General features: G+C 37.0%; 2 pseudogenes across 1 annotated transcript; one reads left to right on the top strand and one right to left on the bottom strand.

The window, feature by feature from the left end:
* Positions 1-12,737: 12,737 nt before the first annotated feature.
* LOC149181114 (S-adenosylmethionine synthase 1-like) lies at positions 12,738-14,266 on the top strand (annotated as a pseudogene).
* An 8,732-nt stretch (positions 14,267-22,998) lies between these two features.
* On the bottom strand, positions 22,999-24,300 carry LOC149181113 (putative mannitol dehydrogenase; annotated as a pseudogene). The gene is made up of 3 exons (XR_016257521.1): positions 24,078-24,300; positions 23,327-23,766; positions 22,999-23,122 (listed from the first exon to the last, which is right to left on the bottom strand). The product of XR_016257521.1 is annotated as a putative mannitol dehydrogenase (transcript).
* Positions 24,301-26,939: the final 2,639 nt, after the last annotated feature.

The following is a 26,939-nucleotide window of genomic DNA, read 5'->3' as shown; positions in this document are numbered from 1 at the left end:
GACGTAACACTATGCAAATCAAGCCACTTTGTGTTAGTTGCACTTAATGTAAAAAACAAAGTAGGGAAGCCCAACTGGTTGATCATGTCAATCAGTTTGGAATGGCTCTTTGTCCAATAAGCCCTCGTACCCCTAAGACAAGATCCGAAATGCATTAATTTCTTGGCCAACTTATTATTTCTAGGTATGATTTAGTGGTTATGATGCTACAAATTCATTTTGTTTTTTAAAAGTGTGATTCAAACTTTCAAAAATGAGTTTATTATGAGTTGAGAAGGATTACAACGTATATTTTTATAGTTTAAAAATATATAATTAGAATTATATTAGAATTAATATAAAAAATAATTTAAATTAATTCAATATATATTAAAAAAAAGATACCTAAATATCTTCATATTTAAGAAATCAAATTCACCTCGATCTTTGTTGGTTCTCAAGGTGTCTGCTAAGTCAGAAGAGTGACCCACACCACGCTGCCCATCTGATTCATTAGGAGATTCTATGTAGTCTACCACCTTGTTGGCCATCTAATATCTTTCCTGCAAGGCATACTATGTCAGCTAAACCAAATCACCATAAATTAATGTACCTTAGCATACACGGGGAGGATACCTTGTCTACAATATCATCAAATCAACGTGATCCTTGTACAACATAACCATAATAACATATAGACATATATCAACAAGTGCATCAACGCATGACCATCATACTAACTAGGGTCCAATCATCAATGCAAGGCCATATCAACAATGCATGCTTTGACTTCATGGATGATAAAAACCATTACTCTAGTATACACATTGCCTCATGCAACTATCCACCTGCATAAGAAATACCTAATCAACTACACACGCATAACCGCATGTAGTCGAGCATAAGCGATCAATTCTTGTAATCAACCTACAAGACTGATGCATGTAATCAAACAACCAAGAATGCAACCCAACATACAAGAATGTAATAAAGATGCATGTAATTGTATAAGCAGTCATATACTCATGACGATGCATTCGATAAAACTAACATCAAGTTCCTCATGATAACCTTACTTCTACCATGATTAATATGATCCAGTGTAACAAGCACATGGAACGCAAGTGTAAGAGCCACACATGCAATTGACATGCATGTATGACCAACACATTCACCCATACATGTAGCACCATATATGACCCAAAGAGAGCGTAACCATGCTCTGATACCACTTTGTAACAACCCCTCCCGGCTCTACCCAAAGTAACCATGCCAACCGGGGTAAACATGAGGAAAGATGCTACTACAATCAGATTTGACCGTCTATGTCACCTTAAGGAAGTGGAATCGACAGAACATCACATATAGTCATCCAACATCATCATTAGACTCCTTAGGAGACAAGTCAGCCACTCAGGCAGCTTGTCCATGGGTCCCACTTTTATTCTACAGTGCTTAGGCCTCATTCGCTCTCATGATATGGGCAAGGGAGTGACCAATTACCTAAAGTTGCTCTCACAGGGCTGCCTACCAGCCACTGCGGTCCAAAATTTCCAGTTCTGTGCCAACGATCTCGGGATTTGAGCCACTTTTCTAGCCCATAATCCCAACCTTTGCCCAGAACTTGTTCTAACTTTCAGAAATCATTAAAAACATGATAACCATGTTGATCAATCAAGATTCACCCTCAGGACTAGGCCTGGGCATCCCCAACTGGGACTGACATTCTGTCAAACACTTCACATCATTGCAACCTATAGGTCTAGGATACAAGAGAGAGCATAAATGACTAAAGCAACTTATGAAACATAACCAAAAGGAGAACCTCCTTCCCCATTGAACTACTACAACATCAATTAGGTCTTGCATCCATCCATTTAATAGTTACAAGTAGATATATGAAATAACCATGACATGAACCAGTCATTCAATCATACTTATAACCAACATAAACCATATAAATATCATAGATATGAAAACCATTAAATCCACATATAAATCAGTGCAAAAGTAAGAGAACTTAGATTTTATTAATCATAGGCAAATCCGACCAAGTTCGAGACTTCCACATACCACCCGACCATATACATGGTTGAACCAAACCTCTCTTTCAACCAATCACGCCCGTGCCATATTCCGAGCATGAATGTGGGATCTCAGAAAACAACCAATGGAATGCATATGTTAAAACACCTTTATCCTCATCCAATCGGGATCACACCAAAACTGGTGCTCCAATCACAACCGAACATAACTTGGAATGCTATCTCGAATCCATCACTATCTTTGAGGAATTTTTTGTCTCCTTACCTCTCAGGCTTTACAACAATCCATACCTAGATCACTAGGCCCTAAACCGAAACTGCTCCCTTAGGCTTTACTGTGTATCCTGCCAAAATCAATCAAGGGATTCCTAAGCCTTTGGGAATGAACCTTGAGACCACCTCCGCCCCGGATTCTAAAATCCATCCAGCGAACGAAATCTCAAAAACCAAATTAAACATCCCAACATACCATGGCATCCTGAAAAAGGTTAGGCTAGGATGAAAACCACTATCATAACCCAACAAAACCATGCCACCGATAGCGAGAGAACCATACACCAACATGCAGAGTCATGCATGTCCAAACCATTTAGGAAAGCACACATGCAAAAGGTTACCTCAAGTATTCCTGCGGAAGTTGCTTGATCCTGTTTTCCTTTCATTGTTCCTTGCTTTCTTTTCCTTTCCTTCTCTTGCCTTCCCTTTCCTTTGCTCCAAACTAGAGTGCTCCAATAAAACTCTAAGTGACCAAGAGAGTGAGAGAGAGAGAGAGAATAAAAAGAGATCTCCAAACTTGAACTTGATAAAAGCCATGAACTGATCCTCATAACCCTTTTTATGCATGAGGCCTCTAATTTTCTCATTTTCCATTATTTTCCTTTAATTTCTTCCTCACATGAAACCTGTGACCTTTCACCTTACTTTTCTCCTAATTTCCTTTATGTTCATAAATAAATGTGTCAAAATGCCTTTTTGCTTTTTAATGCCTTTTCCTTAGCCTTTGCCAATTTCCTTAGCCAAAAACACACATACAACAATGCCCACTAGGATATATATTTGCCCAACATTTAGCTTGGAATAAGTGTCCCTTAACCGTGTTCTTATTTTGCCTTTATTAAATTTTATTACATGAAATTTTCACCAGGGTTGTTACACTTCTCGCAAACATGAATCTATTTGTATGAATATCCTTGGACCTATAAAGCTCATCTCATCAATCAATATCTATCAAACGTGCCTCATTTCTTCTTGAAACACTTCCAAAACCTTCCCACACTGCGGCTTCATATCTTTTATAGGAATTTTTAAAGCAGAATGTATTGTTTTTCCACATATGTTAAAAAAAACTATACCAGTTGGAGAAATCAATAACAAAGGACTTTTACCATCTATTATTGAACTATAAAGAGCATGAGAAATACAACCAATGAGAAAAGACTTCTCAATTCCAGCAATACCTAGAATAATCATTTTCAAAGCACCATTATTTTTGCCATTAACAAAGTGTCAAAAAACAATTTCGAAAGAAGCTAGTTTCTTTTTTGATAGAGAGGAACGCGAAAAATAGGTCCCCGACGAAGCTGCAATTTGGAACACCTACATACTGCGCATGTTTTACAAAATTGATCCCTTTTTTTAAAAAATCATTTGAGACCATCATTTCCTGCCAAGTATAATCAATATCAAAGTCCCTTCTACCAAGATTATCAAGGTCTAAAATGTTTACATAGCTTGGAGGAACTAATCGTGAAAAAACTTGCCACTCCTCTAAATATCGACCAACATTTTATTCATGTATAAGCATCTCCACATCCTCTTCATTGCCTTCATTTGAAAAAGGGCCTCAATGAACATGTCATGCATGATATCTCCAATTCCTCCAATTCTCAACAATAATTTCAATAGGCAACCCAATATTTGAACCAATGTCACGAAACGACTTGTATAAAAGCCACTGACTCCAACAAAATGTTTCAAACTCTTCCGACCCTTCATCAAGAACAACATAAAACTATGGCCAGACACACACAATAACATGGTAATCTCGTGGCCTCCATTGCTCCTTCCTACGCTTCACCTCAAAACTCCACGATATTTTTGTTTCTATCAAGCACAAATGATCCAAAAAAATGGGTCGGCTTTGATAAACCTAAATGAAATGGTTTCCGCATAAAAATTCATTAGAATGCAACGAAATCCTTTGGTACACTTACTTCCCAGCATTCAATGAGAATAATTTACGACTATAGACAACAAGAGGCAGATTTAGCAACAAATGAAATGTTTCTTGACATCCAATGTCACACTCAACAAGTGTTTCAATGAGGAACCTTCTATACGGAGATAATGTAGGAACCTCGGACCCACTCCCACCAGCAAATCTGGTCAAAATTTCGTAATAACTTTTCGATATTCTCTCTGCTTTTGAAGCATATTTTGCAATGTACTTCAAAACTTGATGTCGAGAAAGAACTGGCTGACAATCAACATTTGCTCACCACATTGTTAAAACATCAACATTATGAACATTTAAATGGTTGTCATTTCATGTTGGTTCATACATTTTTTTTCCCTTTTTCATCTATGCACAATGTTGACTCCGGATGAACCCCCCATGGAGCATGATAACGACATGAAAGGACATACCCTTTTCTCCATAAACAAGAATCAACACTGCATTTTGTATGCCTTTGGACATGGTCCACTAAATGCTCATAATATTCTTTGGGATTTCAAGAAAAAAATCTAAGTATTCAAAAGACATGGATCATGATTTATAGTTCAAGGGATCATGACATTTCGATGACGTATGTCGCGTGGATTCCAGGTTGTAACATATTTGTCGAAGTAGCGCTTTGTTGCACCAACAACAATGGCGTTATACCAATCCAATGTTTCCATATTTGGTGCTTCAAGAAACCACAAAATACATGGATGCGATCTAAACCTCTATGCTGCCACTCCTACCTGAAAAAATTCAAAACATGCAGTTAACATATAATAAACAACCATAAAAACATACCAATTGCTTCAAATCATTAAAAAATCGTCGAAAAGGAATGACAACAAACCTATACCAAATGTCTTTAGCACCAATTTATCTCTGCAAAACTATGTCACGTAAGATATTGAATCTTTGGTGCATGTACATAGCGACTATAGGTAGGTACTGAATAACATTTTGAATCTTTTTTCCATGATTACTTTGTCGATGAGAATCTTTGTTTGAAGGCGTAACACTATGCAAATCAAGCCGCTTTGTGTTAGTTGCACTTAATGTAAAAGCCCAACTGGTTGATCATGTCAATCAGTTTGGAATGGCTCTTTGTCCAATAAGCCCTCGTACCTCTAAGACAAGATCCGAAATGCATTAATTTCTTAGCCAACTTATTATTTCTAGGTATGATTTAGTGGTTATGATGCTACAAATTCATTTTGTTTTTTAAAAGTGTGATTCAAACTTTCAAAAATGAGTTTATTATGAATTGAGAAGGATTACAACGTATATTTTTATAGTTGAAAAATATATAATTAGAATTATATAAGAATTAATATAAAAAAATAATTTAAATTAATTCAATATATATTAAAAAAAAAATACATAAATATTTTCATATTTAAGAAATCGAATTCACCTAGATCTTTGTTGGTAATGTTTATATATAGAATAATGTTTTTATATATATATATATATATATATATATATATATATATATATATATTATTTTAATAATTAATTTAATTTAATTATTATAATATTATGTTATGAAATGTATATTGTATTCTTTTAATATCAAAATATATTTTTATTTAATAAAATAATTTAAACTATTTAAAAATATACTATTTTTAAAGAATATTTCACATTCAAATATTTTTAATTTAAATACAAAATATGAATAATTGCTTTTACCATTATTTATTTAAAATACATATATGAACATTAATCATCATCATTAGTAACCTCATAATCTATATACACGTATTTACTTATTAATTTTCATATTTATGAAATAAAATATATTAAAATATTAGATTAAAATATTAAACATACTCATCTCTCTTATTTAAAAATTCAAGGTTTGTTTTTTCTTTTTAAGTTTATTTCCCCTCTTAGATTTGTCTCTCAAGATAGATGAGAGGTAAAAACCATCCCAACCACATGAATTGTCCACATTTTGCCACGTGTTTTTTATTTACACATATGTTAGAGAAGTTGACATTTTAATCCATTAAGAAGATTTTCCTGGATTTTCCTAGAGTTTACATTGAAATGATGGCATCATCTTCATATACACTTTGATTTGGAATATGATGTCATTGACACAACCACCAACCATTTGGGTTACGATATGACAACAAGGAGTATGGGTATGAAGAATTCAATACATGTTGCAGGTCATGTTGCACATATTACAAGACATTTTCCAATAACATCTCCAAACTTGTAGCCAATAACATTAAACATAACTGCTAATTTGTAAACTTATAAAAAAGAAAAAAAGTTATGCAAAATTGTAAAATATTTTACATGTTTGACTAAACTAATATGTTTTCAACTCAATACCTATTGCGTGAATGCATGTTGGGGCAGACATAATAAAATATTTAAATATATTTTTTAAATTTAAAATATTTTAAATAATTTATTTATTTTTAGAAATATATAAAAGTATATTAATTCATTTTATTAATTTATGTTAATATTAATAAAGTAAATATGGGTGGTAGGTGTAGGTAGTTAATTTTTACTTCCAAAGGACAAATGGAAATTGGTTTTGGTTGGAGTTTGGGGAGGCCTCCAACAATTAAGTTGAAGCATATGGGCATTTTCAAGGTCCCTCTCTAACTGGACCACCTTTCAGAAGTACTCAGATACTCATTGTTTAAGATTCCAAATTATAATAGGCCATCTTCGGAAAGGTACTAGCCCTAAGGATCCACTACTTAATTCAATTTTCCTATGTCAAGGTTCTTCTCGCTCAATTTCAAGAATATCTGATGTTTTCACATTTTCTGCATAACAATTTATGGTGAATGCAATGGAAAATAAGGTAGTAAGCATGGCAAGGGAATCATTGCTTATGCACAGTTAAATATCATATCATTCCATCCCATGATCATTGGCATTGTCAAGAAAAAGGAAATTTTTGTGTACTAATAGTTAGTCATGGTGTTGATCTGGTCATTAACATTGGTGTTGTGATGGTGGGCATCTCCTCCATCCACGTGCCCTCCATGCAATGTGATAAAAGACCAACCATTCCTCTGTTATCAATGAGGACATGACTGCATACAAATGGGCTATCATTACAATACAGAGGAGGGGATGATAGGAAATTTTAGGTGACAATGAATGAGTGTGGATGGGAAGGTATAATTCCTTTGTGTGAGCTAACCCTAATGATTTCAATTTTACTTTGGCACGACTAGGTCAATCTAATGCCAAGAGAATCCATGGTTAAGGAGCTTGAGGTGATGTATTTTTATCATGATCGATGGTGGGAATGGGAGTATTCGGGAAATTAAGAAAGTATCGAACGACTAAGCAATTAGTCCTCCTTGTGGGATTCATCTGGTCAAATTGTTCTCTATTATCGAGCTTCCCAAATATGTTTTTGTTTATTAATGGTTTATGTATGGTTCTGGGTGGTATGCTCTCTAATTTAAATTTCCTTACCCTTGGTAGGAAGTCAAAATTTGTTGGGTTACAACTATCTTCATGGTATGTTGAGTCTTTTCTCGATCAATTGAGCCCCTATATGTCCCTATGACCTATAGGATTCCTGATGCTAATGTTTCCTCCTTGAATTGGCCTGCCCTGGTCTTCAATTTAGTATTTGGATTTCTTTATTTTCAAGTTTTTCCTTGGGGAATTTACTCTTTGTTCAACATTTTTAGTCCCCATTCCTCCATCTCAGGAAAGTTTGATCCTATCTAGGTTTTTTGTGTTAATTCCTTTTGGAATATTCTATTGGTATCGAGGCACAGGGCCTTTTCTACTTGTCTCATGGAAATTTTGAATATTGGTTGTTATTCCCACAAATTGGAGTTTGGGCTATGAAAATAAGGCAAGTTGTGCCCTTACCTGTAATTTTATTATGAAGCTATTATTATAGGATTAGTCTCGAGTTGAATTGAAAATCTTTGGATTCATCACTCAAAGTATGGTGTGGAAGGAGTTTGGGAAATTTCTCCCCCCTAAGCGGGAAGAGGACATAGAGAAATTTCAACAAGATGTAATTCACCTATAATTCCATCACAAATAAACAATTGGAACCTAGACTATAACAAGGAAACTTCTAGTTGAGCATAGATTCAAATTACAAACTGTGAAAGACAAAATTGTGACCCTCCATCTTCAACTCAATGAGCTTCAAATTTATGTTGGTAGACTTAAATAGGGATGGTCTTCTCCGAGAAATTTGATAAATTAGATCACTAGAAGCCTACCTTATTTAAATGTTTTTCCTATAGAGGTATGTGTTTTTGGCAATCAAGCATGTCCTCCTCATAAATAATCTATATGTTGTTCAAATGTATTAATATTTCGAAGGCCTTTTGGCAGATATATATATCTAGGAAAATAAGTTTTCTTACTATTGTAGTTAAAAAACTCCAGCTTTTGTATTTAGATAAGCCTTATCCTTAGTTCTCAATAGTTGAAAACATCATTTTTGCACTCTTTGTTGTAAGACCATGTCCCAAACAATGGATTTTTAATATAAATATTCATTGTTCGGGTTTAATAATATTAATAATAATACTTTAATTATTTTAATGCACATATATTTATTATATTATAGTGAAACTGTGTTGGTAAATTGTCTATTTAATATTAATATTAATAATTTAATTTTTAAGATTATAATGGAATTGGTTAATCAATTAATGTTTTATGTTTTATTGTTTGTAATATGATAGATTATATATATATATATATATATATATATATATATATATATATATATATATATATATATATATATATATATATATATATATATATATATATATATATATATATATCTATATATATATATCTATATCTATATATCTATATATATATATATATATATATATATATATATATATATATATATATATATATATATATATCTATATCTATATCTATATATATATATATATATGATTTATATCTTTTTTTTCTATTATTTATTTATTTATTTATTTTTTAAATTGAATTGAAACACATAGTTTTAATTATTAAATTTGTTTATCAGAATGGAGTCTCTGTGAGTAGAATTGTTTAGAAATCTAGCTTTTGGATCCATCACATAAAATTATTGATTACCCATGCGTTTCGAACCAACCAATATGGTTCATCACCATGACGAAAAGATAAATTTCTAAATTTATTTATTTGTGTAATTTTTTTTTATAAATAAAAATATCATATATAGATTAATTAAATATTTTTGTGAATTGAGTTTAGATTGGGTGGTTGGGCACAATTAGTTTGACATGTTGTAGCTATGGAATATAGTAACTATATTATGCTCTTACGTGAGTTTACACTATGAGTTTCCTAGGTACCAACAACATCTCTCTTTCTTTCGAACTGCAAGGTTGATTTATTTCCATGGGTGGTCTCCAATGCCCAAAAGTTATCCCAAAGGGGTTGGTGTAACACTACCTACCAGCCCTCTTTGAATTATTACGGGTTGCAAAGGGTGTCACAGACGTCTAACTTTAATCTCATGATGATCATTAATATACCAAGTTACCAAAAATGTCATTTATCTAAAACTTGCAAAATAGGTGTTAATGTAATTATCAATGTTAAGCTTGGTGAAAGCCCTATTGACGAGAAAGTTATTTTGGCAAAGTAGGATCTAGATTAAGAGTATTTATTAAAAACAAATCTTACCTAATTAATTTCGGCCACGTTATCACTTGTACTCCCCGTGGCTTTTAGTTCGTCTATATATATAGAGAGAGAGAGAAAGATCCCATAAACAAATATGTACATATGCATATAAACCAAATGCATAAATAAATATTTAATGCAATATGTTTATGCATCTAATTCTACTTATTATACTCTATATAACCTAGTATGATACACATAAGTAAACACACAATTATATATATATATATATATATATATATATATATATATATATATATATATATATACATTCTCTAACAATAATTTAAACATATATATAGTGCAACATACATATTGCAGTAAGTTCTAAATGCGCACCTTATGAAAGACAATTACTTTATCTATGTATACTAGAACAGCGAAGCGATGACATGGATCATTAACATCACGATGATGTCATCAATGGAGCTACCAAAGACCCTAAGGTCTAGGTCATATAAATCAGTTATATGAAAATGTTGGCCCAGTTATTTAAATTGGTTGAAATTCTAGATTCTTTGGAACAACTATGGTCGGCCCTAGCGTAAGCACTATAACTAGCAATTGCCCCAAAAGGTGCAAAGAGAGGCCGATAAGATTGTTAAATTGGGAAAAAATTCTCTTTCCCATTTCCTCAGTAAACAATTTCAAAAAAATTTCATTTTTCATATCTCTATCAAAATATTTCAAAATCTTATCTTAGCATACCATTAAATGTTCATGTAAAAATACACAATGATGAAGTCATCTTTAGACAAATTTGTATAAAATCTGCCACAAGAAAGAACAAAATAATGTTTTATATTCATTGCTAAAAGAATTCAGATGTCAAAAATAAGCCTTGTGTTCCTTACCAATACTCAATGAATTCTCTTAATGACTCACTTCCATAGAAAAAGTTTACAACAATAGTTCAGATGAATTCTCTTGTTTTACTTGATGTAAAACAAGTGTGATTGAGCCAATCTTTAACTAGTAATCCAGGTGTTGTAGTTCTTAAAGAAAAGTGAAATTTCTAAATGCTGTCAGCTTTTAAGTTTTAAGCCATCAAGCTTGACTAACTTTATTTTTGAATGACTTTTAAGGGGATCGTACAATGAACCTCCTAAGCATCCAAATGGTTTCTCTGTTATCAAAAAACTTTAAAGACATTTTATAATTCTCCAAGACAATCAGGTACCCAACTATATGTCTTATAAATCTTTCCATGTGTGAGAAAAAATGTGGCAGACCTCTTCCGTGAAAAAAAATAGACACTATTTGCCAATTCTGGCCTCTTTCAAGTGCAGATTATTGTTATTAACAACATAATATTGCAAGAGATTCAAAGTGATTTCTGGCACTTTTATGCAGAGAAATCAGGGTTGATCTCTAAAGTTGTTTAAGCATGGAAATTGAGGCAGAAATTTTTTGTCATTCTCTGACAGAATTCAAGTCCTATTGTTGTGTAATTTTGGTTTTAGATTTTTCTCTGTCAAGACTGAATAAGAAAAACACTCTAGCATTCAACACTATTGTTGTGTTCTTGCTATGTATTTGTTTCAGTTTCCCATTCAGTTATTTTTTCTTCTGTGTATTATTTTTCTTCTGTGTGTATGCCTAAAATCCCTAGAACGAGTTCGATTTTGAACGAGGTGCAAAGAATGGTTGGAGGAGTGGCAATATTGGAGGAAAACCCACTCTGCTACAAGAGGGATCCTTTCCTCGTTTCCCGTAGCAACAAATTCCGTCCAGATTCATTGAACTCATGCTACAAGTGATGACGATAAAAGCAGAGAGTGATCCTCTACTTCTATCAGTGCACTCTCTTGTTCATCTATTGGCCCTTATGCACAGGAGGAGAAAAGAGGGGATACCATTCATCTATGTCTTAAGCTAAGGTACCATTTCAGCGAAGATCTCTTTTTAATGAACCTTTCGTTTGTTTTTTTTTTTCCTTTTTCCGGACATGAACTAATCAGATGAATACTTAATATTTTTAAACATTTGAGCTCACTTTGGGGAAGGTTTTTAGGGACATCATGTTTATATGAGGTTTCAACGGTTGCCAACCTGCTGAAACAAATTCTTCTCTGTCCAATACATCACAAATAAAAAAAAATTTGCACTTTTCCCTAATTGTCTTTTTTTTAAATCCCTCAAGCTGCTTCTGCTGAGGCTAGGTTTTTCTTTAGGTTTCCTTGGCTGTTTCTATTTATTCGAAAGGTTAGCACGCTGGATCTTATTTTTTCTACATTAATTAGATATAAATCTGTAAATATGTCGGAGTTTACCACAAATACATTCTCAGCGCATTGTTGTATGGACTTTGAGAATCCCTGAACCAACATGTCTCTGGAGTATACAACTTGCTGGACCAGAAATGGGGTGATTTCTGTAAATAAAATAAAATACTCTGTATTTGTATTCTCACGTTTGAAAAAAACATTGCTGACATACTTTCCTTACTTATGCCCAGGGGTCCTTTGTATCCATCCTGCTTTTTGCAAAGGAAGCATCTTATAAGCTAGATGACTCTATTATAAACACTTTTGGAGGGGTACTGACATGCTTAGCAGCATATATCTATGCCAATTAACTACTTTCACCTTGCCTGCTATGTACAAGTTCTTGAAGCCCTTTAATTCCTTTACAACCCTGTTTAAACCTAGTTTCATATCTCCTAGGAAATAGATCCAATTCAAAACCCCTTTTATTAGCGCATCTTTTGTTCTTGCATCCTTATCAGAGACAATATCTAAAGAATCAAAATGCATTGAAATGGTGCTGGACTGGTTGGGCTTTGGCCAAAAATTTACCCAAAGAATCAACATGTTTTTCAATAAGTTTCATTTAGAATTGTAGTAAATCACAGTATCCTCCAACCATTCGGTCTGCAACAACTTCTCCATAGGAATGTTTGTCTCTAGTAATATTTTCTAGTGATAAGAAGGATATCCATGCAATCAACATATTGCATATACACTTCTGCACTTATGTAATACTAGTTGTTCTCATTCCACAGTCAATTTTCAGTTTTCTGGCTAACTATGTTTTGTTTAACAGTTTATATTAAATGGTGATTCTTGCATGTTAAGTCAAGTGTTTGGTCATATTTTTTCTTGCCTACTGATCTTTTTATGTGCCTGTATTTTTTAGATGGACACCCTTCTCTTCACATCAGATTCTGTCAATGAGGGACACCCTCACAAGCTTTGTGATCAGGTTTCTGAAGCCATCTTGGATTCTTGCTTGGAGCAAGATCCTGAAAGCAAGGTTGCATGTGAGATCTGCACAAAGACAAATATGGTTATGATATTTGGAGAAATCACAACTAAAGCTAATATAGACTATGAGAAGATAGTGAGGGGAACACCTGTAGAGGAATTCAATTCATGTCAATGGATGTTGGCTTGCATGCAGATAATTGCAAGGTCCTGGTGAACATTGAACAAAAAAGCCCCGACATTGCACAGGGTGTCCATGGCCATCTTACTAAGAATCCTAAAGAGATTTGTGCAGGAGATAAGGGCCACATGTTTGGGTATGCTACAGATGAGACCCCGGTGTTGATGCTTCTCAATCATGTGCTGGCAACAAAGCTGGGAGCACAGTTGACTGAAGTAAGAAATAATGGAACCTGCCCTTGGTTGAGACCAGATGGAAAGACCCAAGTTATTGTTGAGTATAAAAATGAGGGAGGGGCAATGGTCCTGTTAAGAGTTCACACTGTTCACATCTCTACTCAACATGATGGAACTGTTATCAATGATCAGATTGTAGTTGATCTCAAGGAGCATGTCATTAAGCCGGTTGTTCTTTCTTAATATCTAGATGAAAATACAATATTCCATTTCAACCCATCTAGGCATTTTGTAATTGGAGGACTCCATGGGGATGCTAGAATCACTGGGAGCAAAATTATTATTGATACATATGGTGGTTGGAGTGCTCATGATGGAGGAGCCTTTTCTAGAAGGGGTCCCACCAAGGTGGATTGCAGTGGTGGCTACATTGTTAGACAAGTTGCCAAGAGTGTTGTTGCTGCTGGGCTAGAACGCTGCTGCCTTGTGCAGGTTTCATATTCCATTGGTGTGCCTGAGTCACTCTCTGTGTTTGTTGACACATATGGAACTGGAAAGATTCTATATACTGAAATCTTGCAGTTGATCAAGGAAAATTTTGACTTCCGCCCTAGCATGATTTCTATCAATATTGACCTAAACGGGGAGGCAATATGAGGTTCCAAAAAATAGCTGCATATGGCCATTTGGGTTGGGATGATCCTGATTTCACTTGGGAGACTGTAAAGGTCCTTAAGTGGGAGAAAGCTAGTAAGAATCTGGTAACCTTGAAACCATTCATGATTTAATGTGCTCATTAGACTCTGATTTAAATGTGCTCAACTTGTTGGACTCTGAACACTAATTTGTAGAATCAGTTGGAAAGAAAACAATTACTCATCGCTGTACTCATGTGACCAACAGCGTTTTCAATTTCCAGGTGGAGGTCCTAAGCAACAAGAAAATTAGAGTTTCATAAACATTCAATATTCCATTAAAAATCAACCAGAGGAGTTACATAAACGTTCAATCTTCCATTTAAAATCAACCAGAAGAGGAAAATTTAACGGACATTTCAAATATTGCTTAAATCTAGAAAACCACATGAAATACATACTGAAATTTCAACACATAGTTGGTAACAGTAGCAGAAGATGGGAATCTATCCCCACTCCACAATACATCCCGTAATGGTGATGAAAACACCTAATTTTCCCTCTTAGACGTTATGGAAGATTCGAAGAGCTTGGTCACATGCTTTGGGGATAAATATCACCTTCTTCCTTCATTGATAGCGACACTGCAAACACACTGCACTTTTGAACAATTAAGAGCAGCTATTTGGGTATTTAAGACCATGGCTACTTAAGAAACTGATAATTGTAATTTGTGATCACTGTTCAATTTTGGACATTTACAAAGCAGTTATTTGGGCATTTGAGATCACAACCGCTGCTTAAAGTGTAGGTAGTTGTATTTTGTACAGAATCTAATTGGTTACACATCATAAGAAGGATGGTAAACGTGAGTTGATTAGGACGGAGGCCTTTATATTTCACTAATTGAAACAATCTCAATGCCTCCTCAGCAGGTCCATGCCTTGCATAAGTTGCAATCATGGTAGTCCAAGAACAAACATCTCGTTCTGGCATTTGTTTGAAAACTTTGCAAGCGTCATCCAGTATATTCCATCTCAGCCCTTTCTTAGAATTCTGTTCAATAAATTAATTGTTTCCCATCATTGTGAAATACTTTAAATAGAATTCCCACGAGTATAAACTACTTTAAATAGAATTCCCACGAGTATAAATGACAGGAAAATTTTATAAATAAAGAAATGAAAAGGCATAGTAAAATGTGTACATTGTAATATTTTTTTGTTTTTCTTTTAATATATTTCCTAGAAATTTCAAAAGGACAGAAACAACACTTAAAGTCTTCCATCAATGAAATATATATAGCACATCTTGGTTCTTCACACCATACATATCAGCTATTGGAATTCAATCTATTACACATAGTGCTCACAATCCATTTGGCTACAAGAACAATACCCTGGCAGATGTAACAACCATGCTAAGTCCTACATGTACCCTGGAACATATAACTTCCATGCCTAGTCCTTATCCATTTTTAGCAAAGTTCATAGATCCACAACAGGAGGGCATTGTTCCTTTAAAAATAATTATTTTAAAGGTGGAAACCCACTTCTCCCTTTATTTTCTAGGACTATTGAAAGCACAAGCATAGATTAAACTTCCTTAGCTACAACACGAATTTAAAGTCAAAGAAATACTTACAAAGATGGGCATGGTGTTTGAGACCTTGCATAGGTAGACATGAGGGGTCTTCTTGTTTCTTTTCATATTCCTACTTTTCCCATGTCATTCCTATTCTTAGTCTACAACTTCTATAACAATAATGCTTACCTGAACTTGACATTTCAGTCAGTCCGAAGATTAGCCCAATTCTGACGTTTCTAGACATGAATACTTTGCTTGCAGCCCAATTCATCATTTACAGAAATTTGTGACTTCGATAAGACGATATCAAGGCCTCTAGGGACGCCATAAGGTATAGACAGCAAGAACTATGCTTCATTTCCAAACATGATTGACAGCCACATTAGACTTCAAGTAAGGAAATGGACTAAGTAGTATTCTAGTTTATCAAATTTCAAAAATGGATGTTTCCCCAACTTGATTATAAGTCAGTAATGCTCATTCTTCTCCACAAATGGATTCTTCGACCAAGGGCCCAAATCTTTTACAGGCCAATTTAGGCGGCCTGTAACATTTGTTCCTTGCAAATAATTCAAGGGCAGAAATGAATTCATTATATCTTTACATTCCCTTGAGGTAAACACTAATCTCTCTTTCTATCTCGACCTTCAATGTGTGAGATGTTGTTTATTAAAATTGTCTCTTTACTGCGTACCCATTCTACTCATATTTTAATAGATGGGCTCCTTGAAATCTATGCAACCTCTTGCAAACACTTAGTTTTATGATAGAAGTATTCATATATATGATAACAAAAGTAGAAGTCGATCAAATTCAAGTAGATCCAATCTTGGTTCAGGAAGTAGAAACACTGCAAGCCAGGAGAATAATGATATAGGTGTATCTCTCAATTTGCTTGCAGATGCTACCTCGCTATTAGTAGATCACGGATTTCACAAGTATAGGCATACAGATTTAGGAAAAACGTTTTTAATCCTTGTTTTTCCCATTACTGTGTTCAGACATATTGATGTGACAAACCTAGTTTGCAGAAACATCAATATTTAGTTAAGGATCATGGTTTGGATTCTGCAAGAGATATGGCATTCAATAAGGTTAGACAATCTGAGGTTGGCCAACATAGTTTCAACGACATTTCAAAAGTATCTAATATGGAGTAGGGAGCCATGCCAATGACTTGATCCAAGTGAGAAAGGTTACAAGCTTTAACCACCAAATTTTCAGACTCTATATTGTAGCCACGAAAGAAGGTTTTAGAGGAAGTGCCCACTTGTCAGTTCTCTTGAATTTCAGAGGTAATGTGGCTCGTGAATACTGTGTATTTTCCTCACTTCCATTTTCTGGAGATTTCTCGGGCATCTATTACATTCTACGAGTTACAGTTCCTAGTTTCTCTGTTAAATTTGGACAACTAGGTCCAAACTCCATGTTCTGATGCTCAGATTAAGAGGCTAATATTTTTGTTGGATTCCTCTTTCTGAGAGGTGTAAAATCCATATAAAAATAGTCTTAATCCGATGAGCAGAACTTATATTTTGAATTTATTATTCTTAATAAATTATATGTGCAAGGTCAGCCAGTTTTGTAATGTAGGCTCACATGCCCAACAGATGTGTCACACACCCTCATTGATGGATATATATATACAGGAAAAGTTGGAGAGAATTTGATCACAACACAACTCACATCTTCCTCTCTCATCCTAAAAGTACGAGCTACCTGGAGGACGAATTTCAGCCACTCGTGGGAAGGACGAAGAGGATTTCTCTGCTGCTAGGGTTTCTGCTGCTAGGGTTTCGCAGAAGTTTGACCAGCATTGAGGGTTGTTGTGACACATGCTGGTTGGAGGGTTGTTGTGACACATGCTGGGCTGGCTGACCAAAGGAGACTTTGCTGGTTGAAGCATCCTGTTGACCGCCGAAACGAACACATACACTTTTCTTGTTTCTGATTTGTCTTCTGTAAGATCTGCTTATATGTTCTATCTGCATTTTGCTTATCTACTTGTATGATTGCTGTGAGAAAAGTGAAATTGCTCTTAGCATAGAACATCTACAAAACTTTACATGGTATCAGAGCTGAGGTGAAGACAAACTCTATCTATAGCAATCAATCAATGGAGTCTCTCGGATTAACTGCGTAGTTCTAATGCGTAAGGTTCAGGGGCGCAAGAGGACAAGATGCAGGCGTTAATTCCTGTCGGTGGAATTAACAGCGAGAGAGGATATTGGTAACAGAAGTTTGGGAACGACAGTTATCTCCCATACGCCCAAAGAAGCACGGGGTTGTGCTGATTGGGGTTGGATGGTCGATTGAAGTTCTGTTCGATAGAATTCGGCAGTAGCTGTGGGCGTAAGACAGCGTGGATTACATGAACATTGGCGTTCACGGGTTAACACGCAGAGGTTTACGCAGATCATAGACTGTCGGCTTCTGACAATTGACTGAGTATGTGAATTGCGTGGACTTGTTGATAGTCTGCTACGTGGGAAGAGATCTGCGTTCGAACGTAGATTATCTGGTGGCTGTCACGTGGACAGAAAACACAGAATCGCGCAGTAATATATGTACGCAGTGAGCTGTCCGGACTTGGTTGAACACGTGGTCAGAGATCGGTGGTATTACGCAGGTCACTGGTGGTCTAACGCGTGGACAGTATTATATATATGCAGGTTTATATATATATATATACGCTGATGTGTTTGGAGCAAACAGCAAAGGAGATTGCGCAGGATTGCTGAGATAACGCATGGACAGGGTTATATATATATATGCTGGTGCGGTTGGAGCAAACAGCGAAGAAAACGATTGTGCAGGTTCGGACAGAGAATAATTATATGGTGGCGCTGCGTTATTCGAGCATTGGAGCTCTCGAATAAATGTGCAGGGTTTACATATATGTTGACGGCTGTCAAGCTGGTTCAGTAGATTATCGAAAGAATTGTCCCGTAGGCAGAGACATACAGTAGCAGGCTGGACTGCGCAGGGATGTTAGAAGACTGACACGTGGGCAGCTGTGGATGTGTTTATGTGCAGGTTTATGAGAGCGTGGAACGCTTGAATAGACAACACTAAGGTTATGCAACAGAGATCGAAGAACTGACGGAGGTCACAACATTGTGCAGGTTATTAACAGACTGCCACGTGGACGAAGATCTGCAGTATCACGCAGATTCATGGAAGACATTGAATGTATAACAAGCACGGAAGAACCGTAGATAGAGCCGCATGCACAACATGGTAGCCGCAGTGATACAGTCAACCGCAATAATGAAACCACCATCGAGATCCCTCACAGTCAATGTAGAATGCATACGCAGTCAAAAGCAATGGAGCTATGAAGAGCCGCAGTCATATATGAAGCCGCAGTTATATATGGAAACGTGGTTAACCGCATTTATATATGGAGCCGCAGTCATCTCCACATGAAGCTGAGGCCAAGGGTTTGACTGCACCTCGCCATAAGAACAGTCATCAACTCGGGAGACAGTAGCCTCAGAATATAAGTAGATAAACATATCTCGGTGCTCTCACAATAGTGCATTCGCAGTCACAGTGAGACGGTGGCATATGTGTAGCAGTTCCAACACAATGAACAACCGTGATAGAACTCTCGGCCAACTATCTCTGCAGAATCGTGTTGATGAAATAAGTTCCCATGATGCACAATATTCAGATCTGTGATCTCAATCTAAATATCAGTACCGTACATTTGCTCAGCATATTAATATGCAGTCACCATGATAAGGATCATAAGCAATAATGTTTCTTATGGTTATAGTCTCTACATAATGAGAATGATAAAGATGAACAGTCTCAGTTCATGATGAGGAAAGTTGCAGTGTAAATGGGCATGCTAAGCAAGGGCAGCATGATGATGAATGAAATAGTGGGCAGCATGATGATGAGAGCAGGAGCAGCTCAGTCATCAAGGTCCAATACATGTGACAGTACAACATGGTGTCACATAGTTGTGTGCAGCAAATGGACTACGATAGGTGAAGTTGTCACCTTGGAGAATTAGTTGAAGCAGAATGTCTTCAACTGATCTCATCGCTATACGAAATGATCTATACTCAGATCTAGACAAGTCAAAGGGTTGGCTTCTGTTGTAAATATGTATGCAAGAAGAAACAAGGATGAAGGAATTTGATAATGAAAGAAATGCTGCCTATGTTGCTCATTCCCGAAAGAAGAAACTCTGGTGGTTCCAAGGACAAAGGAAGGACTAAGCCTCAAAAGAAGAAGGGTAAATGTTTCACCTGTCATAGGACTGGACACTATGCTAGAGAATGCCCCTTCCAGAAGAATTCTCCCGATAGTGACGACAACAACAACAACCGAAGGAATGGGAATCGAAGAAATGACAAATCCAAAGGAAAGAGGAAGGCTCACTTTGAAGGAAACAATCCACCTTCTAAAAGGACCAGAAATACCAGGTATGAGGAGTCTAATGTTGTTGATAAAAGAAATGAGTATATTCTAATATCTGCTCTCTCAGCTGCATCTCCGCCCGACACTATGGATGTCTGGCTAATCGATAGTGGTGCCTCAAGACACATCACCGGATTCAAGGAAGCACTTTCTGACATGGTTGAAAGGGATACTAATCTAGAAATTATCCTTGGGGATAATGCCACCTATCCTGTGAAAGGGACCGGGACTGTGACCCTCCACTTGTCTCAAGGACAAGTCCTCCATCTACAAGATGTACTCTATGTACCCAAATTGAAGAAGAACCTTGTGTCTGTATCTACCATGGAAGACAAAGGATTCAATAGGTACTCATGTGGAAGAAGAGCTTCAAGGAAGCTATCTCAATTGGTTTTAGGGTTGGTACACTCTACCAGGTTGGAGGGAGTCCGTTGGGAGCTATGACTTGTGATACTATCCGTCAAACCGAACTATGGCACCGAAGATTTGGACACCTTCATTACAAGGCTCTTCCCGAAGCAAGGAAGGTGGTGACAGGGATGCCTGATTTTGGAAATAAAGGAAGAGGTGTATGTAGAACAACCTCTAGGATTTGAAGTTCAAGAACGAGACACTTATGTCTGCAGGTTGAAGAAAGCCCTCTATGGGTTAAAGCAAGCACCCAGAGCTTGGTATGAGAGGATGGATAGTTACTTGATGAAGCTGGGCTTCACTCGAAGCAATGCTGATCCAAACCTTTACTTTAAGGTTGTGGAAGGAAAGCCTCTCATTCTAGTGCTGTATGTAGATGACCTCTTCCTGACAGGTGATGACCCTCTCATTCATCAATGTAAGAGGGAGCTTGTTGCTGAGTTCGAGATGAAAGACCTAGGACTGATGCACTATTTCCTAGGCCTGGAGGTCTGGCAGAGACCTGGAGAGATTTTCCTTTCTCAAGGAAAGTATATTGTGAAGCTTCTGGAAAGATTTGGGATGGTGGACTGTAAGTCCGTGTCGACACCAATGGAACTCAACTTTAAGAAGTTGAGTGGCAGCGCTGCAGGGCCTATCTTGGCCAATCCTACTGAGTATCGTCAACTCATAGGAGCTTTGATGTTCTTAGTGAACACCCGTCCGGACATATGTTTTGCAGTAAATACTTTGAGTCAACAGATGGTTGAGCCTCATCATTTTCACTGGGTTGGTGCCAAGAATCTTTTGAGATATCTTCGGGGCACGATAAACCATGGGCTAAGATACACTGCCGGGAGTGTGATACTCCGGGGATATACTGATGCCGATTGGGCTGGCAGTGTGGTGGATCGTAAGAGCACATCTGGATGCTGTTTCAATCTTGGTTCTGCTTCGATCTCATGGATGAGCAGGAAGCAGAAGTCGGTGGCTTTGAGCACCGCGGAGGCCGAATACATTGCTGCTAGTATGGCCTGTTGTGAAGCAGTTTGGTTGAGGAAGCTCTTTAGTGAGCTGTTCCAACATGTGCTAGATACCACTGTAATACTCTGTGATAATCAGAGTGGGATTCGTATGACTGAGAATCCTGTGTTCCACGACCGATCCAAGCATATTGATATCAGGTACCACTTTATCCGGGATATGGTACAGCGAGGCGCCGTAAGGCTCGATCATATAGGAACTGATGAGCAGGTCGCGGATATTCTCACTAAGCCCCTGGGGAAGGTCAAGTTCCTAACCTTCCGTGAGAATCTTGGTGTCGTGGAAAGACCCTATGATGTGGGTCCTGTTGGACGATGAGCTCTGGGAGCTCTGGGGGGCTTTGGGGATAGCTTCTCGGAGCTATAAGTACTCATAATGCTTCTGCCCCACCCTTGTGATTATTGAGCTGGTTCGCCACTCATTTAATCTGTGCCCCGTATGCATCCTACCCATTGAGTTCAGGGCTCATGGGAAGTACCTCTCATTTGGCCAATGAGGTGTGGAAAAGCTAGAGACTATTAGCAAAGACTGATGGACGCATCAGAGATTGCCGTACTCTCTATCTAGGATGGCATGGTCCAACCACTTGATCTGGGATCAAGATTTGTGAGGTCTGGGACCTCTGGACTGATTATGTCAGTCGGGGAATGATGTCTTTGTGACTGACCCACTTCTGTTCTGAAATAAAGAAGCCAGCAAAGCAAGTTTCGGCGGGATGACTCACGATGTTAATTGCACTAATAGATGGAGTTCTCCCTAGTTGAGAGGGAGTGTTAAATTTGGACAACTAGGTCCAAACTCCATGTTTTGATGCTCAGATTAAGAAACTAATATTTTTGTTGGATTCCTCTTTCTGAGAGGTGTAAAATCCATATAAAAATAGTCTTAATCCGATGAGCAGAACTTATATTTTGAAATTATTATTCTTAATAAATTATATGTGCAAGGTCAGCCAGTTTTGTAATGTAGGCTCACATGCCCAACAGATGTGTCACACACCCTCATTGATGGATATATATATACAGGAAAAGTTGGAGAGAATTTGATCACAACACAACTCACATCTTCCTCTCTCATCCTAAAAGTACGAGCTACCTGGAGGACGAATTTCAGCCACTCGTGGGAAGGACGAAGAGGATTTCTCTGCTGCTAGGGTTTCGCAGAAGTTTGACCAGCATTGAGGGTTGTTGTGACACATGCTGGTTGGAGGGTTGTTGTGACACATGCTGGGCTGGCTGACCAAAGGAGACTTTGCTGGTTGAAGCATCCTGTTGACCGCCGAAACGAACACATACATTTTTCTTGTTTCTGATTTGTCTTCTGTAAGATCTGCTTATATGTTCTATCTGCATTTTGCTTATCTACTTGTATGATTGCTGTGAGAAAAGTGAAATTTCTCTTAGCATAGAACATCTACAAAACTTTACATTCTCACATCCTCATTCAGCCATAAACCTACTCTTCTATGAGAGCTAAAAGCTTCTCACCAACTATAACACATTTCCTGAGTTTCCTTCACCCCTCCAATCAAACTCCCCCCTACAAATCGACGGGCTGCACACACCAAAATTAAAATTAAATCCCAACTTCCATGTGATTAACACCCAAATTCTTGTTCAAGAAAACAGTAGAGAAATCCAAAATTTAGAGATAGCATATCTGCCTAAGCTGTGGATGCCTTTGACACTCTCAGTTTGATTGAAATATAATTTCGTTCATATCTTTTATCTACAAGACAAAAGGGCACGGAGGACTTACCCATAACAACAGCCGGAGCAGCAAATTGCACAGGCTTTTCTGGCAAACCAACTATGACCAACTTCCCATTCACCTTTAGCAAATTAAGGAGGGGCTCCACAGCATGATTAGCAGAGACTGTGTCAATAATATAGTCTACAGACTTGACTGCAGCCTGCATCTATTTCTCATCTTTGCTGATGACGAAGTGATCTACTCCTAAAATTTCTCTCGCTTCCTTTTCCTTGCTAGGCGATGTACTTATCACCGTCACTTGCAACCCAAAAGCTTTGCCAAATTTGACAGCCATGTGTCCCAAACCACCAAGCCCCACCACGCCCAGGCTCTTTCCAGGCTCCGTCATCTGGAAATATTTCATGGGGCTGTACACCGTTATTCCCGCACATAGCAATGGTGCAGCGGCATCCAAGGGCAGATTCTCTGGTACCTTCACCACAAAGCTACTTACAACCCACAAACCACCCAAATTATTAAAACCCTATTTAACCAATATAAAGAAAAAATATTAATGCCATTTGTCTCCGGTTTTATATAAAAGAGACAAACCACCCATCTCGGCAAGGCCTGCCGGAACTTGGCGCAATTAAATTTTCTGAGGTTTTGAGTCAATTGGGAGATTCCCGAAACTCGTTGATCCCATTCCAAACATGAACAGGATTATATGGACAGAAAAGGAAGCCTTTTATGGCGAGTTTAGCCTATATGCCCTAAAACAAAAATGGTTGCATGAGTTGGGATAATGATTAATTACCTCTGGTTACAAACCATCAAGGATGAGTAACCTCCAAAAGTGACAGAACCATCAACATCGGTGCTGCCATACGTCCAAATGACCTTCTCACAGTATTGTTCTTGCCCTTTGCTACAAGAATCGCAATGATGGCAACTTCCAACCATACAGCCCACGCCCACACGATCTCCAGCAGAAAAATTCTTCACTTCTGAACCAACTTCAACTACTATACCTACTATTTCATGGCTGCAAAAATAGAATTGCGAGTAAATTAAAATCGATCTCCAGCTGGAAAATTCTTCACTTCTGAACCAACTTCAACTACTATACCTACTATTTCATGGCTGCAAAAATAGAATTGCGAGTAAATTAAAATTGAGCATGAATTTCTAGGCATATACTCTTTCTGTCTTGCTATTTGATGTGAAGCAGTGTTGAAGATTATGAAGACATTACCCAGGAACCATTGGGTATTGGGAACCTTTCCATTCATTACGAATTTGATGTAGATCAGTGTGACAGATTCCGCAGTATACGATCTTGAAAGTAACATCATGCGGCCCAGTTTCCCTTTCAAGGCAATTTAAAATGGGTATCAATAGAAGCAAACAATTTAAATGTAAGTTTTCTGCAAATGGGTATCAATAAAAGCAGTTATGAGAGTAAGGCAATTTAAAATGGGTATCAATAGAAGCAAACAATTTAAATGTAAGTTTTCTGCAAATGGGTATCAATAAAAGCAGTTATGAGAGTAAAGCGAGGAGAAACCTGCGAGTGAAATTGAAGGGCGAGAGAATGCCTGACTCGTCTCTAGCAGCCCATCCTTGAACATTAAACCGACCTACTTCCTTCACCATCTTCTCTTCTTCACAACACTCAGAAATAAATTTGATTCACTTAGAAGAAGCCTGACTCGTCTCTAGCAGCCCATCCTTGAACATTAGACTGACCTACTTCCTTAACCATCTTCTCTTCTTCACAACACTCATAAATAAATTTGATTCACTTAGAAGAAGCAGCTAAGCAGATGAATATAAAGAACAGATTTGAGGAGACAACAGGTGTTGGGATGGGTATTTAAAAGGTCAAGTATGGCAGGATATAGCAGGATGACCACTGAATAACCGAGAGCTAAATTCATCGTTAGGCAGCAAGGCAGGTCGTGCACAGCAGAAACCAGAAACATTATTGCAGCAGGTTGTGGAAGAGCCAGAAACATTATTGCAGCAGGTCGTGGAAGAGCAGTGCAAGAGCAAAAAGCGAATGAGCAGAAATCAAAAAACAGCTGCCGCAGAAATCAGAAAACAGTTTTGGTGAGAGACGAATAGTCCAAAAACATATGCCAAATGTCAATTAAACCAGAGACCAGTCAGAGACCATATGTTAATCAGAGAATCAAAAGGTATACTACTAAACTCATTCCAAAAAACACCTATCGGCCTGAATATGGTGCCACTGAGGGCCTTAAATACAACAAAATTTGTAATTGATTGGTATCATTTGTACTGTGGTTTGCTTCAGGCTGTTTGTGGTCAAGAATTTTTTTGTGCTAATTTGAAAAAAAGTTATGTCTGGTTCATCGCCTTCGGTTTTATGAAATTAGTTCATAAGATTTTTTTTTTTTTTTGAGTTTCGTATTCTAGTTGGATTCAATTGGACATGTTGACAAGGTCCAACCAATATTTTTGTCGAGAGTTTGACCCACAACGAAAATAAGTTGGTATTATATGTATGTGGCCATTTTATTGCATAATTAATTTGTTTGTCTGGTGAAAAGTTTTTGAAAATGGGAAACATGTTGAACATTTAATGTTATATATTGTTTATTATGGTTTTTATCGCTTTTTGGAGTCATTATTGATCCAAATTGAAATCTGAAAGAAGCTTGGGATCAAGACTCAATGATGGATGCAACTAGAGGGGTTTGTTGTTGTTTTGGTTCTTATTTGATGACCAGAAGATCTTGTGTATGTTTGGAGGGTCTATAAGCATAATGAAGATGTCTTGGATATATGAAGTAAATAAGTTTTGAGAAGGGGCCTGAGTGACCATACTGATGAATTGGTTTGAGTAGAGTTTGGGATTGCGGTATGACAACGAGCAATAAATATTGACATGAAATTTGTGATAGTAATGGTACAACATGTTTATGGAAATACATTTTTGTGGCTTATATGAAATTATTGTGGTTGCAAGTTGTGTGGAAGAGACAGTGAGACAATTGTTCTAGTAGTGGCAGAGTGTGCAAGTTGTGATTGTAGTTTGTGAGAATTTACTTTGTATGTAGATTTAGTGATATATTATGATCGTGGATCCAATTTGAAAATGAGATGAAATAGAAGTCCACAAGGAAGCAGAGGAAGGAGGTTGGAGCCTACTCATTACTGATGTTGGAGCCTCAATCAAGCTAGAGCCTAGAGTAGGTTGGAACCTGTTCATTGCTGAGGTTGGAGCTTACTCATTGTTGAGGTTAGAGCCTCAATCAAGTTGTAGACTACAGTGAGAAGTTGTTTGCATCTTCGAGGTTGGTACCTCAATCAAGTTGTAGCATACCGCAAGTGGAAGCTTGCTTAGTTTGGGATTAGTTTCCTCCCATAGGCTAGGTCCTACAAATTGATATAGAGAAATTGAAGATTGACCAAAACAAGAGTTGGTGGTTTTCTCCCATTTAGGTTTCCACCTAAAAATTTGCATCTCCTTGTGATGTGATGCTTTCTTATGTTGTTGATTTATTTTTGTTATGTTACTGATATGATGATGCATTGACATAATTGATGACATAATGGTTCACTATTATATCGATGTATGATTAAGAAATATTGTTAAATTGTGAAATTGACCTCACACTGATTAAACCCCCTCTTAATGTGACTTTTGGGC

The sequence above is a fragment of the Pinus tabuliformis genome, chromosome 3_2 (genome assembly GCF_031772625.1).
Source record: "Pinus tabuliformis cultivar Carrire ecotype Pingquan chromosome 3_2, CPIR1, whole genome shotgun sequence".
In the NCBI taxonomy this organism is placed as follows: domain Eukaryota; kingdom Viridiplantae; phylum Streptophyta; class Pinopsida; order Pinales; family Pinaceae; genus Pinus; species Pinus tabuliformis.
This window is presented reverse-complemented; position numbering and strand designations above follow the sequence as displayed.